Source organism: Taeniopygia guttata, chromosome 11, assembly GCF_048771995.1.
Source record: "Taeniopygia guttata chromosome 11, bTaeGut7.mat, whole genome shotgun sequence".
Lineage (NCBI taxonomy): Eukaryota > Metazoa > Chordata > Aves > Passeriformes > Estrildidae > Taeniopygia > Taeniopygia guttata.
Genome location: NC_133036.1, coordinates 18670886 through 18683641, shown reverse-complemented (window position 1 = coordinate 18683641; position 12756 = coordinate 18670886). Strand labels below are relative to the sequence as shown.

Sequence of the window (12756 nt, the reverse complement as noted above, 5' to 3'; positions counted from 1 at the left end):
TCATATATTCAAATGTAGGTGCCTGAAGTCAGTCATCTAAATATACATGTCACCAGCTAACTAGTGCTGTGATTCTCCCAACTCTGAAGGGGATCGGGTCTGTATTTGAGGATCACACTGAACAGAAGGAGAAACTAACCTGTCTTCAATTGTTTCTGTGCAGGCATTAAAGGAACCCAGACTTAAAGACCAAGATCTCTTGCAGCTTTGGCTAAATTAGCAACTGTTAAAAAATAAAGCAACTTTTATTTAGCTCCTAGCTTTAAGTGAATGTCAGATCACAGGCACTCAGGTTCAAAAAGCACTCAGAAAGTTTATGCAACTGATCTGGCCACCTTTCCCGAGGTGAGTAATTAGTGCTCTCTCAAGGATTGCCATTTCATTAACATTTCCTGACTTTCTCCAGGTTGGTTGTTGTATGAATGGTGGTCGGCAGATCAGGCCCTAGCAGACCTTAACGTGGCTGTGCTTCTCTGTGGCAGCACTGCAGGCAGCATCAGGCCCCTCCTGCCTCCTGTCTTCATCCCAAGCACAGCCACCAGCCCCTCTCCCAGGACACTGACTTGCACTTTCAAGAGAGAGAGGCTTCATTCTGATGAAGACTGAAAGACCATTTATGGGTGCTCTGATGCACATTTCAAATTAAGTGTTTTAAGGGCGGTGAAATATTGCCAGGTTTCCATATTTAATGAACCTTGAGCTATAGGCATTCCCCCAAAATGCCTGGTTAATACTGGTTTGACAATGAATTGGCACGGTGCTGAGCTCCGATACATCAAATTAGCATTGATTTGCAAAATGTTACTGCAAGATCTCTTAAAACCTGCCAGGTTCCAAAATCATTGTAGGAGAAGAGGGTCTCTCACCCCGACTGCCTTCTTAGAAGTTCTTTCTAGTTCTTAACCAGGGCTCCAAGGGCATTCCTTTCAAAATGCTTTAGAAATGATAATTCTTTTTAAACTTTGTATTTGCATCCTTGTTCAAGAGTGATCAATCCCTCTCGGGGTCCTTCTTCACGGTACAACTGGAAATCCTCTTGTGCTGGGTGAGGAGTGGAGCTGTGGCCGTGCAGTGCTCAGTCGAGGAGCAGCTGGACTCTGCACAGAGGGATGGATGATCTGTGGTGCAGGTGCTCTGCCACCCCCTGTGGATGGCTAATAAGCTCCAGGTGGGATTTGAAGGAACTGGCACTGCCCCATTACGTTCCTCTGTGCCCTCAGTCCTGGCAACTTCAGCTTCCCCTCTCCCTGCACAATATGAACACAGCTGCGCTCGGTGGACCCGCCGGTGCTGGAACACCCTCAATAAACAGAGGAAAGCTGCCAGGCTCTGCTCCCTGAAGGGCTCTGCCCTGCCTGCCAGCTCAGGGTGTGTTAACCCCCCTGGCACGGCTCCACTCGGGGCACTGCCCGAGCCTGGCCACGGCCTGCCACCGGGAACAGCTTCAATTAGGCTTCTGCTGCCAGAGGAGGAATTCTCCAGGATGGCCCTGTCCTGCTTGGTGTTAGCTCACTTTGCTTCCATTTTGCTCTATGGATTTTCAATAGCTATGATAGAAACGTGTACATTGAAACAAAAGGATTAAGATATAATGGTGACATTTTTCTTCAGAATTTTTATCTTCATCTAAGCAGGGATACAAGTGGTAGGGTAACGTTCCAGTATCTGTTAACAGACATTTCCTTCAAAGTGTGCTGTCACAGCTATTACAACGTTTTGCCAGCAAAAGTCATGCAACACCACCTGTGACAGAGGCTTGTGACACTGGTTTTGATCCCCTGAAAAAACAGAAAATGGAAATAGACTGCTTAATGTTTGTTTTCTATTAGGGATGCATGCTGTGGTGTGGTTACTATGAGGTGGCATGTGCCAGCACCTAGTGGCTCTTCAAATGGCACTGTCAGACCTGGAAGGTCATCCCCAGCATGGCAGGGAGTGTGCTGCAACAGTGTCCCCCCTTGTTCCAATCTTTTTCTGCTGTCTTCCCTCTCTGCTTTTCACCAGCGGGGTTGTGCTGTGAAGATGAGTTCCTGCTGGTCCTGCTGCCACAGCTCCAAGGTTTCAGTGGTGGCATCTGTGCCTGCAGAACATCTCCCTACATGGCAGCTCCAGCTTGCCATGGTTGTACCTCACAGAAACAGAAAACTCCAGCAAACATCTGTGGGATCTTGTTTGTGATTGTCCCCACCAGCTCCCACTCAGCTTCAAACACTGGAGGCTGAAGGGCTGCTCCTGTGGCTCAGCTGAAGCCAGAGACAATCGGCTGCTGTATGATGACTAAGTCTCACATGCTTATTGCTCCTATCAGATAGAGCTCTTAATCACTTTGTGCTGTTTCATCCTATAACGTGAATTCACTTCAAGCTGTGAAATTCACCGTTTTTGCCATGACTAATTTGTGAAATCTGCCACCTTTCTTTTTGGTTCATGTTGTGCCCTAGTTAGGCATCATCTGTCTGATTAGGGAAGTCTGTGATTTGTTTCTTGCAGTTGAGCCAATACAATTTCATTTTCTTCCTTTCTTCTCTCTGCACTCGACTGCAATTTTACTGTCACCCGTGCCCTTGGATGCACCGAGGCTGGAGTGGCATGGAGGCCACCTCTGCTGGGCTCACACACAGGAGTCCTGGCTTTCCTCCTCCACAGGACCTGTGCACAGGGCTCAGCCTGGGCTTCAACCCTGGCTTTGCTTGAAGTCACCTAGGTCTGTTATGTTTACCATCGTACTAGATTTCTCCCAACCTGGTTGCTGCAATATTTTGGAAATAATTTCCCACCTGCCTTTCCAGTGCCTTGCTTCACGATACATTCATCTGTTACTCTTTACATTGAATGTTGCTAGAATTACTAAATGCTATAAATATACCCAGTATTCCATAAAAACACACAAGCAGATGACTGGTCTTGCCTACAAGAAATACTATGAATTTTTCATTTTTTTCACATGCTCTGAGCAAAATTCAGAGGGTGCTTGAGGAACATATCATAACTGAATCGGGTCCTAAATTTCTATTTTCTCACTAATCAGTTATTTCCTAAAAATATTTTCCCACACTTAATGACTTAATTGTTCCTTGAAGACACTGCCAGCTCATCCATCCTTTTTCACACCCTCTTATAAGCCCAGTGAAACATTATTTTAGTATTTCTGTCACTGAAATACAGTGATAAATGGTCTTCTTTTAAAATCAGTGGGAATAGAATAATGGATGTGCAGGAGAGCTTATTGACTTGTTCTTGCCAAAATGGAGTCCTGCCATGAAGTTCAGAAGGATCACACGATGCCCTGGATACTCCTCATGCTCCTCTTTTCTTGAAGGTAAAGCTGATGGGTTTGAGCTAACCAACAGATAATGATGGCAAAGAAAAGGAAACCTTATATCCTAGCTCTTATTTTAACCATAACTTTCTTTTCCATCTCTCTTCCTATATTCTTTTTTCACCAGTTTCCCTCAAAGTTAATCACCTCCCTGCCTGAAAAACGGTCATGTGAATAAGATCAATAGCATGATTCCTCTTAACAGAAAAATAAACGGACAAATCTCTGAGAGTCCCTGGCTGTAATTAACCCTTTATCAAAATCCCAGAAGAGGAGGTTAAGGAACAGCCCAAGCACATGTTCATGACTTTGTCCAGCTAGCAGAAAACCTAATGGGCCTGATCCTGTTTTTCCCACAGAGCTGGAACATTTCCCTGAATGACCCTGAGAGCAGGATTGTGGCTGGTGCTCAGCATGCCATGCCCTTCTCCGTGTTTGCTGCATCCAGCACAGCAATCTCGCAGCCCTGCTGGCCCAAGCCACTTACTTACCCCCACTGCAGCCTAATCAGATGGCAATAAAAGCTTTTACTGTGCCATCCTGTTTGTGCTCAGCAGAAACATAAAAAGCATATTAGAAAATTGATTTTTGGCATTAATTGTGAGCAAAGAACATTATACTGAGTAGGGATAGGGTGATTTTTTTCAGGCAGAAAAATTCTATTTTAGTCTTTTAAAAGCGACTGTGAAAGATGCTGAGCTAAGCCCCATGGACACTCTTTTCAAATACCATAAGGCAAAGAGTAGTTACTGAATCTCCTCAGTCTTATTAGCTTACATAAACATAAAAATTTGAATAATGTTTAAAAAGCTAAATTCTCCAGATAATCCATAATCAGTAAATGTTCATTACTGAGATGTAGCAAATATGCATGAGATTTCCCTGGTGGTATTTTGGTTGCATGATCTAAAAGGTGTAGAAAAGCCTCCTCCATGTGGAGCTGGGCAAAAACTTCTATATGCTCCTGGGGCCCTTTGGCCACAGTGTGGACCTTCCTGGTCCCTTCAGGAAGGAGCAGGAGGAAATCAGAATTCACTGTCATGTGTTACAGCTCTGGTGATTTATAAATAAATCATCCCCACAGGATGATTGATGTCTCCATATAAATAATTAAGTCTTGACCTTATGTTATGACACCTGCTAAATTTTTTGGCATTTGAAACCAGTGCTCAGGAGAGATCCTTGACTCTGGATAAATGAAGGTGGGACTGCGTTCAAGGGGGAGGGGGAGACAGGTTTTTTGTTTACCCTCATTTTGTTCTGTTTGCTTCCAGCAGCTAATTGATGATGATTATTAATCTCTGTTGCCATCTACTCTATGGATTTAATTCCTGTCTATGATTGCTGTTGGAAAGTTTGCTCCATTAGAAACAGACTTTGATTGGATTTCCAGTAGCCAGAGTTTCCCAGATGTTCCCCAAATCATTGTGCTACCTAGTCCAGGCACCTTACAATTATTTGTGGTTGCAATTTACTTCATTTGGTGGCAGAGCTCCAGTAGCCTGGGTGACACTGTCATTATGCTCAACCAGGCTAGGTAGCAGGTGTCAGCAAAAGTTTAATTTGGAAGCTCATGAATTCAAAAGAAGAGCTTAACAGTTATCCCCAACACAGAGAGCTGCTGTGGCCTGATCCTGGAAAAGAGAAAATCCCAGGGACATGAAAGGAATTGATGAGACATTAGGCATCTGACAAAATGAAATCTTCTCGGGATAAACTGAGGATAGCTTTCTTGTCAAATGGTGAGCATCACAGATAAACAAAACAGATTTAGCAGCAGCATTTCCAATTTTCATTTCTGAGACTGTTCAGGTTTACTATTCACCCTCTCTCCCAGGTGCTGTAGATACAGTCTATTCTCCTAATAGCTACAACTTTTAAATCTTGCAATAAAATACAAGAATTTTCTATGTAGGTGTGTAACATTAAAAAAAGAGCATCTCTGGGGTTTTAAAAACATGTTAATCTACATGCAACATATGTCAGCTACAGATAGAAAGCAATATTATAACACAATTAAAATAAGGGGTTTTCCTAATTCCTGAAAAATCTTTAAAAACTAATGACACAGCTACGACCAGGTATCACACATCATTCCTGGCTACTTCTACAGGCAGCACCCGGGAATCCCAGATGTCAGCAGGGTGCTGTCCGCTTGCCCAGCACCAGCACCCTAGGGTGTACAAATCATTCTTTGCTGTATGTTTGCCGTGGTTTGAACATACCCGTTCTGGAGGGTTGGCTGAGGTGTAAAGGGGCACTGCGAGCAGGGGCAGGGCAATCGGGACGTGCTGAAAAGCACTCCCGCGGGAGAGCAGCGCCCAAAGAAACCTTTCCTGTTCTCTAAAGATAGCTCCAGAAATTAAAAAGTGCCTCCGTGTCCCCTCGTACCGCTCCTGCTCGCACAGACTGAACTCCGGATGAACTGGGTTTCCAGTCTAGGGAGAAGCCTGCATTTGTCAACTAGTTTGGTATTTTCGTTACAGAAACCCGTGCCGGACCCGTACCCAGGAGCGGTCAGCCCGTCGAAGCCGCCGGCTCCATCGTGCCCTGGAGGTGGGTGCCGGTGCCGGTGGCGGTGTCTGAGCGGGGCTGGGCCGGCCCCGCCCGGCGGGCAGGGAGCGGAGCGGAGCGGAGCGGGCTGGGGCGGAGGGACCCGCACCGCGCCCGGCCCGAGCGCGGCCGCGGCTCCCGCACCGCAGCTCCCGGCGCTGGGAATGCCGGAGCCGGGAGAGCAGCCCCGAGGTCAGGGGGTCGCGCCGCCGGGGATGGGGAGGGGACACGGGACGAGGGGCCCCAGCGCGGCCCCGCCGCAAGTTTGGTCACTTTCCCGAAGTGGTGCGGGGAAAAGTTGGGGAGCGGCCGGTGGATGCGGGGATCCGGGTGGCGGAGCGCGTCCCGGGCCCGGGGACTGGGGGTCTCGCCACTGACCTGCGCCGCGGCCGCGCCGCCTTCCGCGCTCGTTCAGCGCATCCTCCGCGCCGCTCCCGCCGCCGCCCTGCGCGCCGCAGCCGCGGCTCCGCGCCCGCGATGCTCGGCGGGGCGGAGAGAGTAAAGCGGGACAGCCCGCCCGAGACGGGAGCCGCCGCCCCGCTCCCCGCCTCCCGCCGCCCGCCCCGGCCCCGGCCCCGCCGCCCGCGCCCGGCGCGCACCTCCGCAGCAGGTGCGGCGGCCTCCGGCGGGCAGCGCTCCGCTCCTGCCGCGCCCCCGGCGCATCTTCCCCCGCCGCGGCGCGGGCGGGGCCGGCCGGGGCCGCCGCCGTTCCGGGGCTGCTGTCGCCTCTCAAGTTTGAGCCGTTGTGGCGGCGCCGGCGGGGATCGTGCGTTGTGTGCAGGGCAGGTCCGCGCGGAGCGGGGCGCTGCGGGCCCAGCCTGTGACCGCCCTGCGCGCTCCCGGCTCCGCATCCCGAGCCCGCGCGGCTCCCGGCCGAGTATCGCACCCTCCGAGGGGCACGGGGCGGGGAGGGAGGGAAGAAGGGTCCGGGCGGGCTGCAGGGGAAGCCTGTGCCCCTGCTGCTGGGTGTCGTCTGGGAGAAAAGGAGAAGGGAGGCTCCTCCATATCCTCCGTGTGGATACAAGCATCCTGGCGGGCGTTTCCTCCAGGCTCCGGGCTGAAATTTGTAGAATAGATATGTATTTTGAGACTGGTTGGGAAGATCGGTGGCCCATACTCCCAAAAGACGGTTGTGAACACACACACCAAGGGCAGATAGAGAAGTAATCGGAAGAGAATTGAAGTGATGATGTCCTCGAAGAGCAAACTGGAGCAGACACACAGTAGCCAGGGCATAGTGGGCACCAAGGTGCCTTACCTTGAGCTTGGGTATGGACTGTGGAGTAATAGCACAGAAGGGGCCTCTTGCACTCTCTGCTGGCTATTTTCCACCCTGAAATACAGAGAGGTTTTCCCTCATAAATGTGCAGCAGAATAAAGAGTCTCATGAGAGCAAAACAGGGGCATGGCTGTAATCCCCAAGAATGGCCTCGGTGGCATGCCTGGCTATTGCTAGTGTAATGAAGTTTCCGTTTAATTAGACTGAATAATGCCCCCAGAGCTTGGCATCAAGGGGTACACTGTGCTCTGCACCCACTCCTCAATCTGGAGTGCGGGTCCTGGGAGCTGCCCCTGCTGCCAGGGAGCCACGGAGCTGAGCTTTGGCAGCCTGGGAGCAGCGGGAACCTCAATGTAAACCTTGTTTACATTGCCAACAAGCAATGCCAGACATGCTGCCTTGAGTGACCACCACCCACCTCCACCTGACACCGTGCAGTGTGAAATGTGTGTCAAGATGGATCCTATCTACAGCCCTCAGAATAATTTCAGGTGTGTCTTATAAATAAACTATGACATTTATCCTGTGACTAGATTAGCAGAAATATATTACACTTAGTCTGCTCCCTAGCAATCAATTGTTCTAAGTAGGTGTTATTTATTAAAGCATTGATTAGGGACCCAAGTCTGTAGTCCTTAAGCAAGCCAGCTAGTAGGATGGAGTATTTAAATGAGAGTTTCGAGATCAGACTTTGGGTAACTTCATTGCCATAGGAAAAGAAGGTGCACGTGACAGTTTTCCAGGGGAAGATGCATCCATGCCACTTGGAGTTCAAAGGAAGAATAACATGTGAAAACTGCAGTCATTGCTTCACCTGAGCACCTTCTGTCCTGCTCTCTATGTTGCAGGGTGCATAAGCTGTCACAGCAAAAGAATAAGTCTATAACTGGGTAAAGTGAGTTGCATACTATAAATGTAAAACATTGCTCGGTATCTGTTGCTATGGCAGGTGACCAGGGAGCAAACGCCCTCCAAGGGCCATCTCCTGGCATAAGGAACCTTTCCTGCACATCTGTGCTGGGTGCCTTTGTGAGCAGGGCAGCCCGATTGTGGCTCTGTATTCCTTATTCAGGAATTGTGTTATGAAAAATGCTTTAAATGGATGACCTTGAAAACAAAGCCCAAACAAGAGTCCTGGCACTCCGTCCATTGACAGCGAGTTATCTGCCCTGCTGCCTGCAGGACTCACAATTAGGTTTTTCTCTGATTTTGGCTCCATTCATTACAACAAATTCCTGTGAATTTGAAAAATAAGGAATCTTGAACCAATGATTTCTGGGGGTTATTTTTGTGTTTGGAGGATTGATTTTTTTTTTTTTCCCTCTCTGTCTCCAATGGAACAGAAGGCAATGTGAATCCCTTTTGTTTACTTCTTTGTTTCTGCTCCTGACTGCTTATTAGCAGATACATGTGTGGCTCTGCTGTGGTCTGGTGCTGGTTAGTGACTATTACAAAGTTAGGAGGAAGAGCAACAATCACCAATCATTCTACCCTCTCAAAAGCAAAGCCTTGGTTTTGAGAGGGTAGAATGAACAAAAAGGACAGAGAAAAAAAAGGGAATTATTTATCTAGGAAAATAATATACTTGGTAAATGCGTATTCTGGAACAATAAAAGATTTTTATTCTGCTATTTCTAGGAAATGAGATTTCCAATTATTTTGATATTAAAACATGTTAAAGCAAAGGCAATATTTATTGAAGGGAATCTTCTGTTTTATTAGTTGCACGGACTCAGACACTCAGGGTGCAAAGAAATACCCCAGCATATAATCCAGTATCGTGATCTAGTGTGCTTATAATCAGGATTTCTGATTATCATGCATTGCACACAGTCACTTAGAGTCCTATATAGAATCTAGGAAGGAATTGTTTACCTTTGCTTAGTCATCAGCAAATGCAACTTATATTTTCAAAATGTTTGCTGTGGAAAGATGGAGAACGTTTGGGGGTGAGTGGAATTAATTGTAAAATTGTTTCTGGTGCCTGGATACATGTAAAATGTTTCTGGTGGAAAAGACTGGAAATTATTTATCTTGGTAATTTGGAGCCTGATATTTATAGCAATACTGTTTGAATGCTTTAGGAAAAAGATAATTTCTCCCATCCTGCCAATTATTTAGGGAAAAAAGGTCAAATTTTTTTTAGTACTATATATAGGAAAGCTTATCTTATACTGAGTCTTTATTCATCTCTCAGAAAATAGCACAGAGAAAAATGAAGAGAACATATGGTGTCTTCTATCAGTCAGTCATCATTACTGCTTCTTCACACTATGTCATCACCCCACAAATAGCAAATGAGTGTGAATTTCTCCCTGCTGAAAGAGAAAGGAAAAAACTGGTTAGTACAGCCAAGTGAAAAAAAATAATAAATATTACAATAGCATCAACTGGAACATTATATAAAATATTAATGACAATGAGAATGCAGAGGGAAAACCCTCTAAACTGTCAAACAATAGTATCAAACCTGAAAATGTTGAGCTGGAGCAGAACTCATGAATTTCTCTTGATTTGATAACCAAGCTTGAAATATTGATGGGACACAGTCTCTCTTGCCCATTCTTTATGAATGATTCTGTGCTATTTGAGGTGCTCAAACAGACAGAACTCAAATAAGAACAGTGAGGAATGTAATGTAATAGTTTGTCTCTGGGGCATCCATAAAATCTTGAATTTCCTTTTTGAGCAGACATCTAGGAAAAATATAATTTTATTTAATTCCCCAATGTTCCTGTTACACTTTAGTATAAAGGTTGCAATTGAAATGCTTATCTGCAAAGCCACTCTGCCATTCTTGGTCTCTTGCAAAGAAATGTATGACAAAGCAGCCTTGGAAACAACTGCCACAGGAACTTAATAAACACCAACATTGGAAACATCTGCCCGAGCTTTGGAAGGGATATTTCAAAACCATCCTTCTCAAGAAGCAGCAAAAGCAGTTGGGGTATATGGGGGAAAAAAGTAAATATGTGTGTGTGTGTGTGTGTGTGTGTGTGTGTGTGTGTGTGTGTAGTGCAGCAAAGCAGCAAATTAAGAGCCTCATTGGGATGTCTAAAGCAGGATCTGGGCCATGTTGTCTCCAGGTCTCGAATCCTTCCTTTTCTTTGGATCCTTCCCTCAAAAAGCAGCTCATACCAGGATGCTGATGCACCTGGAATTGGGTCCCACATGTAACTACATGGCAGCAAGCTCATTTACAGGCTCTGCTGATTTTGGCACCCAGCTGAAGTAAATGTGTACAAGGTGCCTGGTAAAACTCTGGTTCAAACATCTGCCCATGGAGGATCTTGGGCTAGAGTTAAGTTTCTTCTATGGCCAGTTCCAGGATCTGATTGTGTTACTGATGCTGCTTTAGAGTTACCAGGCCTGACTGGGGGAAGAGAGCTTTTCTCTGAAGACCGTTTTCTTAAAATGAGCCAGTCAGGGTGAGCTGGGCAGGCTGGGGTCTGGGACAGTGCCAGTGAGGGTCCAGGAAGAGGAGAAAGCACAGAGTAATGCTAGGGATAGAAGAAAATGGAGTAATTGTGAATTTTCTGGGAGTTAACCAAAATTAATAAAATATTAAATAATTCCATGCACTCTGCCTCTGGAGCAATGCTTCTGCTTAGATAGTATCTGGCAAAGCGTCTATGGAGAGGGAATGTCTTTTTCAGACCAAGAAATATCCATGGGACAAATTGTAGGGTACACAAACCATTCTTTAGGAACAAAATAAAAATCTCTGGAAAGATTATAGAAACCTCAAAAGACAGAACTGGAAGAGATGTATTAGATCATATGGTTCCGTGTTGGTAGAAGCAGTAATAAATTGCCCCCTGGAGATAGAGAACATCAGTTATTTCATAAAATATAGCCAAAGGGCCCAGAAGGAACAATATGGTTTAGACAGGAAAGCCTGAGAAGCATTTGATTTAGTCTTAAGAGAGAATAGCCAGACCTGGCAGACTCAGATTCCAAAAATGGCATTCAAAACTACTCTTTTGAAACTCCATCAATAACGTGGAGTAACTGGGAGCTGGATCTGTTGTGCTCCTTATGGGGTAGGTGTGGAAAGGGGCTCTTTCCACATACAAAGATGTGTATTGAAATATTCCCTAGAACAATATATGAGGCTGCAGGATTTTGGAGTATTTTACTGCTTCTGGTTTTCGTCCATCCTGGGAAAATGGTGGTTAAGATGGAGTAATTGCTGATGGCTCTTCCAAACCAAACCTGAAGGTAATGCCATCCTCTAAGGACTAACTTGTTGCAGGTGATACAATGTGCTGTTCTAAGTTAGGGTCTTCAGAGGGTATATTCAAATCTTATCCATGCTGGCATTTGGGGCTCTTTTGGATTGGCTTCATTGTCCTGGATGGATTTGCTTTGTCATTTCCTGAGACAGTAAAGCTCAGGGACAGGATTTGTGTGCACCTCGTATTGCAGCTCCTTGTTGTCTGTGTTTGGGCAAGAAATGAAACCATGATCTATCAATATAGTGATGGACTTTACTGTGCAGCTGTTGTGGTGGTGCTGAGCATGTTTTTCCAAGTGGATGTGTGGAGTAAATCACGCTGGAAAGATGAATTGGAGAAAAATATGCTCAGTGTTGCCCAGCAAAAGTGATCCTAGTGGGATCATTCCATCACAGAAGGAATGTGTCACAGCTCTTTCATAGGTGGCATAAACAAGTTCCTTTTTAGACTGCTAGGAACAGGGGCAGATCTCCTGACACTTGCATTCATTCTTTTCAATTTGATGTGTTTTGTAAGTTGGTGGTGTGAGTCAGCAGAGAGGGAGCACTGTGCAGGGATGTAAACTGCTCCTGAACCACTGTTCTGAGGACCAACCAAAGCAAAATAACTACAAAGTGAGGCTTTCCCCAGCCTCATCTTTGGCCTGGCTCCTGATTCCTTATCATGGACCTTCATCATCTCTTGCCTTCTGTTTCTCTATCCCTGGAGTGCACCTCTGCATCATCTGTCCCACCCACCTGCTGCCAAAACAAACCTGTCTTTGACCAGACCTTCCTGCCCCCTTTTTTATCCTTTCCTGCCTCTGTCTTTTCCCTCTCATTACTATTAACAGTTCAACTCTTTTTTTAGCATATAATATGAAGAATTGATTTTGTGTGTGGTTTGTGCAGAGGGAGCTGAGCCTGTGAATGAAGCCGATGTTTCTTTTTTCTTCATTCTCCCTTAGTTTTGCATCTATCATGCTGTTTTCAATAAACAATTAAAATAAGTACAATATTGTGGTCAGCTGGGATTTCACCTAGTCTGCTTGCTCGAATACTCCCTCTGTGAAATGGGAATGCCATACTCTGGAGCTGCTCTGTGATCCATAGTTTCATTATGTGGCACCACTGCTTGTTTCCCCTGCACTCTCACTGTTTGAAATACTGAGAGGAGCAAACCAGGGGCAAAGGGGAAGCCATAGATTTAGGCCTGGCTTTGCATGACCTCAGCAGCTGGGTTTGTTTGCAAACCCACAGGTGCTTGAGATTCAGGTCATTCCTCTGAATCCCCCTGCAGTGGTAGGCGTGTGTGAATGCATCAGAGAGGAGACATAAATGACTCACACTGTGATCCATCTTGATTTCAAATAGTCCTCAGCAAAAGTG

The 12756-nt window shown here is 46.2% G+C and overlaps 2 protein-coding genes across 5 annotated transcripts in view; one reads left to right on the top strand and one right to left on the bottom strand.

Annotated features, from left to right (window-relative positions):
• Positions 1 to 6772, bottom strand: part of CHST8 (carbohydrate sulfotransferase 8) — a 182443-nt gene extending 175671 nt beyond the window's left edge. The window contains exon 1 of one of the 3 annotated variants that reach the window (XM_041718592.2): positions 6472 to 6772. The gene's annotated coding sequence lies outside the window, so the exon portion shown is untranslated. Of the gene's footprint in view, positions 1 to 6250; positions 6450 to 6471 lie in introns of those variants that run through there. The other 2 variants (XM_072934539.1, XM_072934538.1) reach the window with 2 other exon arrangements.
• The window catches only part of PEPD (peptidase D), a 200164-nt gene continuing 189881 nt past the window's right edge, over positions 2474 to 12756 (top strand). Inside the window, exon 1 of one of the 2 annotated variants that reach the window (XM_072934536.1) lies at positions 2474 to 5875. The gene's annotated coding sequence lies outside the window, so the exon portion shown is untranslated. The remainder of the gene's footprint in view (positions 5876 to 12756) is intronic. The other variant, XM_072934535.1, reaches the window with a different exon arrangement.